This window comes from Poecilia latipinna, unplaced genomic scaffold (assembly GCF_001443285.1).
Source record: "Poecilia latipinna isolate Pla-1442-1.1 unplaced genomic scaffold, P_latipinna-1.0 Scaffold1604, whole genome shotgun sequence".
In the NCBI taxonomy this organism is placed as follows: domain Eukaryota; kingdom Metazoa; phylum Chordata; class Actinopteri; order Cyprinodontiformes; family Poeciliidae; genus Poecilia; species Poecilia latipinna.
This window is the reverse complement of record NW_015114220.1, coordinates 78,577-85,489: the sequence shown is the minus strand read 5'-3', so window position 1 is coordinate 85,489 and position 6,913 is coordinate 78,577. Positions and strand designations below refer to the sequence as shown.

Below are 6,913 nucleotides of genomic sequence, written 5' to 3'. Positions count from 1 at the left end.
ACATGAAAAAAAAAACAGATTTCCTTTTTCATCTCGCTCATGAGCGCTCCGGTGAGATCAGCGGCACGTGGGCGTCGAAGCCAGGGATGTGTAGAATTACAGTCCGACTGTGTGCGGCTATGGAATCAGTCAGTCCAGAAAATAGCTGCGAGCTTTCAGGTTTCGAGCATCACAGGAAGAACTTGGCAACAACTTTCATCTCTGAATCTCTGTTTCCATTTCAGGTGAAGCCCTTGCCGAGCCGTGCGGCACTCACAACAAATCAAGCCTCTGATGTGTTTTACCCAAAATACAACAAACTGCTTTAAGGTTGCAGAGTTTCTCAACATGTTCCTGCTTCTGCTGTGAAACAGAGTGGACACTGAAATCACTGGAGAACCAACTAAAACCTGCTTTTTCCTTTGTCTAACTAAGAGTTCTGCTTAAGTTAAAAGTTTTTACTACTATACTATCGGTTTATTATAATAGGACTAAATTTATACTGACTCCTGCGAAATGGTATTCACTTTCATGGCACTGCTTGAACATTGTTAGAAATTTGACAGTGGTGGAGACTTAATTTTAATCTTGGTTTGCTTTTGATCTGAAGTTTTTGTGAGTTGTTCAGAAATGTAATTGTGCCGGTTGGAAAATGAGCCATTTAGAAATGCAAAGCACAAACGGGCATCTAACTACATAATTTATGTATCCCCATTTTTTTTATTACATCATAGGCTTGGAAGGCTGGGAAACAAATGTGCTACTTTTATAAGAACTAACTAATCCTGTCACATAATACAAATTTGTCTCATCTAAATGTATTTATAGCTGTCTGCATGTGTCCCATTGTGCCCCATTGTGCCATGTATCAAAGTAAACACATTCAAAAGAAAAATTATTTTATATCTATATATATATAATCTTCATCTAAAAGTATGTTTTGTCTCAAATTAGTGGAAATGCCTTTTGTTGGGGTATGTTAAGGTAAAAAATAAAAACTTGTTTCCAGCTAAACATCTCCACATCTCGTCACATTAAAACCACAAACTTCAGCGTACCTTATTGGGGTTTTATGTTGCTGGAGCAACGTAAAGTAGAGCACAGTTGTGAAGCAGAAGCAAAATGATAAATGATTCAAAATGACTTTATGCATAAGAATCTGAACAGCATGGCATTGCTATTCAGTCAACACTTTCTTCTACATTTTTCTGCTGGCGCCGCTGGAGGCCTCTTAGGGTTTGTCTCCAAAAAGCTTTGCACATTTGCGCTCGAGCTCAGTCGGATCAGATGGAGAGCGTCTGAGAACAGCTGGTTTCAAGTCTTGCAACTGATTCAGATCTGGACTTTGATCAGGGTTGCTAAAATGCTCCTGCTCTTTTTCCACTTATTTAGCAGCTTCGGACAGGTTTGCTTCTAATATCCCACATTGTCAGCTCTGACCAGCTCCTTGTCCCTGCTAAAGAAAAGCATCACCACACCATAAACCTGCCACCATCTTGTCTCACTGTGGGACATTGTTCAGGCTGCGGTGTTGATTTTTTTTTCTCATAGGAGGTTCGAATTTGGTTTCATCTGACTTTTTTCAAATTTTTTCACATTTTCTTTATATGTGCACTACACTAGCCTTACTTTTTTTTCACCCTAGGTGTCGGTGGATCCTTAACCCTTGTGCGTGCGCGGACTGAGGCAAGTGATACAAGTGATATGGGTGTGAGGTCAGTTGGACCCCATTTGTAAACACAAGGGTTAAAAAAAGCCTTTAATTCATGTATCTAAAATTAAGGCCTTAAAATGTCTTAAATTTGTTAGAAGAAAAAGTTAATTGCATGTTTTAAATTTTGTTATAGCATGCAGGACTGTTTTATCACACGTGTTCTATGTAGTTTATTTTTCTTGTTTGAGTTTTCGGTCAGGCAAAAGTTTGAGTCGGACGCCAATATCTTCATTACGTTCTGACTCTGGGAGGTTGAGGCTGCCGCTAACTAGATGCTAACATACGCTAGCATATGTTTTTATTCTTGCTAGCTGTGAAAGATAATAGTACACCAGTTTTCGGGACGACGTTTGTCTTTGGCTTTGGCTCACTTCTGTTGCGAACACATATGACGCTGCATTAATTGTGGGCAAAGAAAAACTTTATAAAGTATGTATATTTGTTTTGTACATTTCTGTTGTGATACAGGTCTTAAATTTAACTCGTAGTGGTATTAAAAATGTCTTAAAAAGTCTGAAATCTGAGTTGATGAAAACTACAGAAACACTGTCACCACTCTTCTGGTTTTTGGGCCAACGATCTCTCCCGTCAACATACTCCCCTACCTGAGCAGGGGCTTTCTGCAGCTCCTCCAGAGTTACCACAAGTCTCTTGGGTATATTCTGTGCTTCAGGCTCTCCTCACTCACAGCAAGGCACTGTAGACAGAAAAACCTCGTCGGCAAAACAACTCATCAAAGAAAGTAGCTGAGCATCACATATAGGAGGAAAAATAAATGAAAGCAAAGCCATAGCCTCTGAAGAGTCCAGGCTTTGTGTTACTTTTTCCTGCAATCCCCACAAAAACAATCTCTCATTTGCTTTAAAGAGTAATTGTTCTTGGGGAAAGTGTGAGACATCCAGCGAACATTTGTTTCTCTCAGTCCTGGCACCCGGATGAGTCATACGGGGGGAACAAAATGAGGAAAAAATTGCACCATTTCTTTTTAAAGAGCTTACAAATGTTTCTTGGATGGGCCACTTGAGCCTTAAATTGGAGCAGAGTTTTCCTGAGTTTAACTTCAGCATTCACTGGAGATACATTCAAGCACCATCAAGCCTCCCCCTGAAGCCCGGCGCCCATTCGTTTGGCCTTAACTCAGGTGGCGATGCGGCAACAGTCCCGACCGCCGCCGGGTAATTTCAGCTGAAAAAATGCGGTGCCCTTTCCCTGCACTTCAGGAACAAGGAGGGATTAATGGAACTATTAAGCCACATGGGACGTTCGGTGGAGTCCAACAGGCAGAGCCCATAAAGACAAAAATCCCAACGTTACTGTGACTTCTCGTGTGCCTTTTGCAAACAGACAGATAATCATACTTTAAATAGTATACGAACTGCGCTGCCGATGGACCGGTGTAGAGGCTGAAAGCTCTGATCCAAGGTAGGAATTGATTTTTGGGGGGATTTAATGGAAGGACGTCTGCCTTGACTTTCTAATAAACTCACATTATGGCAGTTTATTGATGTAAAAAGGTAAAGTAATCCACCGTGAAGGCAGCGCTGTGCTTTTGTGGAGAGGGCATTACAGTTTTTAAGCAAAAGGAGTTCCACATTTTGAGCTCAAATATGGTAATTATGCTCTTGCTTTACCTCCCATGTTGGGGTGAATCTAGACTTACCATAAATAGGAGCATGTTTGGAGTTATTTATCTTTGTACAGGTCCCTTTCATAGATTGTTGACCTGACCAATCTATGAAAGGGACCAGGTTGCGCTCGTATTTTACAAATTCAGCCACGTCCATTACCCCGAACAAGACTATGTTGATCTCTCCAGCATTGCTAGTAAAGTGAATATTCTGGTGATTTTGCTTTGTTATAACTTGGATAGCATGAAAAACAGTCTAATTTGCTGTAAAATGATAAACCTCCTTAATATTCTTATATTTCTAACCTTCGGAGTCGCTGAACTGCGGCGACAGACATTTGAAAAACATATATACTTCTTTACTTTTACATTTACCAGTCTGTCACATTTGTCCGAGGAACATTTGATCCTTTTCTCAGCTGAAGCTGGAACAAGTCTGACTGGTTTCGTTTCTGTGCCGCCTGTTTCTGGCGTCTTTGGGCTCTGACTCGGCCCAAGACTTTCTTCACTGCTTCTCAGACGGTACTTTAGTTCTCAGGCGGATTTATTGTTTAAGGTCATTGTTGTTTTGTTGTTTTTACAGATGGATCTTTCACTTCATCCCTTGGTGAAACTAAATCCTTCTTAGCTCTTGTTTCTTCATGTGGTGCGGTTGCAGTGACAAAAAGATTTGTCTGGAATGGCACTTAATGCTTACAAGTTTCACCTTCAACATTCCTCAAAATTAGGCCATAAGTGCAAATAATTATTTCCTATATTTAGCCAGGTTTTAAAACTTAATTGAGATCTACAATCCTTTTTTCAAGAGGGACTTGACAAGACAGTGACACGGTCTACAACAGTGACATAGTTTAGTTTCAACAGCATCTATAGACTCAACTAAAACCAGACCGACAATCTGACAAAACATAATTTAAATGAAAAGCAGTCGTTCATGGACTAGTTCGTCCAGGATTTTTGCTCAGACACAAAACCTAGAGATTGGTCTTTCTTTGTTAACAATCCAGCTATCCCCACCTCTTAGTAGCTTTCACACTTCAGGAATGGTATTGTTGGTGAGAGGCAAATTAAAGATAAAAGTTAAAGGTTCAGCGATGATATCAGCAAGCCCACCTCAAGAAAGAAAGGATCAAGCTTATCTGGAACAGCAGATTTGCTTGTGTCAACATTTTTTAAAGCCCTTCAAACCTCAGACACAAAGAAAGAAGTGAAGCTAAAAAACCCAGAGAGCCTCAGGCCCAGAGGAGAGATGCTGACTGGAAATCCTGTGCTCCTGAATCAGATTGAACAGATTCAAAGTGTTCGCTAAAATGGTCAAGAATTGCTGTTTTGTCTGTAGCGACACAACTGCCACTAAAGGTCATAGGTCATTTCTCTAAGTGTCTTCACTGGGAGATTTGATCACTTTGCATAAATTCTTAGGATTTACGGTTAGAAAGCATTAAAAAAAAAAACTCCCTATATGACAAGAAGTTATATTATTATATCAGAAAATGGCAGGAAACTGATTTTTGTGGAAACCAGCCAAACAAACATGCTATATTTGAACATCTGATACTCACTTCAGTAACTGTTCTCACTTGTTTTTAGATTAGTTGGGATGCAACAATAAAATTATAATGTGGAAAGTTTTTGGGAAAAGATGCTAACGGCTTATTTTTTGCTCAACCTACAATTAACTTAAGAAGATTTAGGAGGATTTGTCATGCTCAGTTTCACAATGACACGATAATTTTACATATATATATATGTATATATAATTACGTATGAGACATTTTATTCAACTAAAATGTTTATTCAGCAACTTGTTTGCCTCTTGTCAGCATGACCAGCGGTGCAGCGCGTCCACAGTGTGTATCCGCTGTCCGGCAGCAAGTGTGAAGAAGCATCTCTTCACCGTCTCATTTAGTCGACCCTGCACGCACACGCACACACACACACACACACACACACACACACACACACACACACACACACCCCTCTTCTCCGGCTTTCTCATTAAACTGTTGTTATTCCCTCCCTGTTTCATGTCGAGTTTCCAGGTGGCTGCACGTAAGACACGTCCAACAGCAGCGAGCTCGTCTCACCGACTCTCAACGATCGCAAACTGAGTTAAAAGGTTGCAGAGTTCCCTGCGCTGTAGTGACAAGGAAGAGAAAAGAAAAGGAAAGAAAAAAAACTTTCTAACAAAGTCAGAAACACTGTAGGAGGAAGGTGTATCAGTGTCAAGAATCGTTTTTCATGCAGCTTGATGCTTGGAGACAGAAATAGAAATATTTCCTCTACATGTTCTATTCAGATAAAAAAAATACAGTGTTGTTCAGGCGTGAATTTCAGACAACCTAACCATCGGGGGATTAACACTTGAAAAGGCATTTAAGAAAGAAAAAAAAAGGGTTTACCTCCACAAAGTCTTTGTTTTGCTTTTTAATCTTTAGCTCTGTTCATGTCATCTGCTAGATCACCACGTTGAAAACACTGTGGCAGAAATAATTACTGAACATGAAGTAAATATATCTCCAAAGGGGCTATTGAGAATAAATTCACACCAGATGTCGGTCACAACATAAGTTAGCAAAGAAAGAAATACAAATACATTTGCTCAGAAATTACTTGTAATAAAATAGAAAAGTACAGAAATCAACAGGACACATTTTTCCATAGATCTTAAATTGGATTTACTGAGTCAATATATCATATTTATTTATATTTTTCTGAAACCAGCTGAGGATCTTCCTGACTCCCTTATGATCAACTTCATGCTGAAAAACAAACGTTTAGATTTCTATTAAGAATTTTTCAATAGATTTCTCTTGTGCAATACTTTGCTTATTAGAAATTTTTATTGGCTAAATCGCCTGATGTTAATTTGCCCAAACAGGGAGCGCAGGATAGAATTGACTGAGGTTTGTGAAATACAGTTTCATTTTCGACCGGCCAGATTTGGCCCCCGGGCCTTAAGTTTGACACATGTGTATTACATGCTGACAGATTACATTCTGGTTTCTTTCCTTTTCCTGTTTCATTCCACTTTTATACACATAACCTGAACTAATCTGCTTTTATTTATTAATTTGACACCAAAATCTGGCGCACTCTTAGAAGAGATGTTTTTTTTTTTTTTAGCCCATTATTTTGTGTTACTGTCAAATCAACACATTTTGTGTCGTTTCCTACACTTTCTACATCTGGACACACGGAGTATGTGTTAATCATTGACCAATCACGTCGCTTCTTGGGTCTGGAGTTCTGGAACTTTCCACATGAAAAAAAAAAAAGAAAGTCAACTGCAGCAACAGTCTTTAAAGGACGTCGGTGCAACGGGAAGTAAGAAGGTAAATTAATGTTTTATTCGATGAACTGTTAGTAATGTATAAGTAGAATTTATTAATGAGGATATTGATTTGTGCTGTTTAGTCACTAAGTCTGTCATGACTCGTACTGCTTTGACATCAGTCAGTGACTGATAGCTTAGCATACAACGGCAGTTTTTGGCTATAATTGTATTTAAAGACTTGTGTGTCACCTGTAAACTCCTAATTTAATCGTGATTTTGTTTCATCGCAGTGGGAGCTAATTCAACCGACTGCTTT

General features: G+C 39.3%; 1 long non-coding RNA gene across 1 annotated transcript in view; it reads left to right on the top strand.

Moving 5' to 3' along the window:
• Window positions 1–76: 76 nt before the first annotated feature.
• The window catches only part of LOC106963953 (uncharacterized), a 23,675-nt gene continuing 16,838 nt past the window's right edge, over window positions 77–6,913 (top strand). Inside the window, exons 1-2 of the long non-coding RNA XR_001428294.1 lie at window positions 77–88; window positions 2,561–2,567. This is a non-coding gene — a long non-coding RNA (uncharacterized LOC106963953). The remainder of the gene's footprint in view (window positions 89–2,560; window positions 2,568–6,913) is intronic.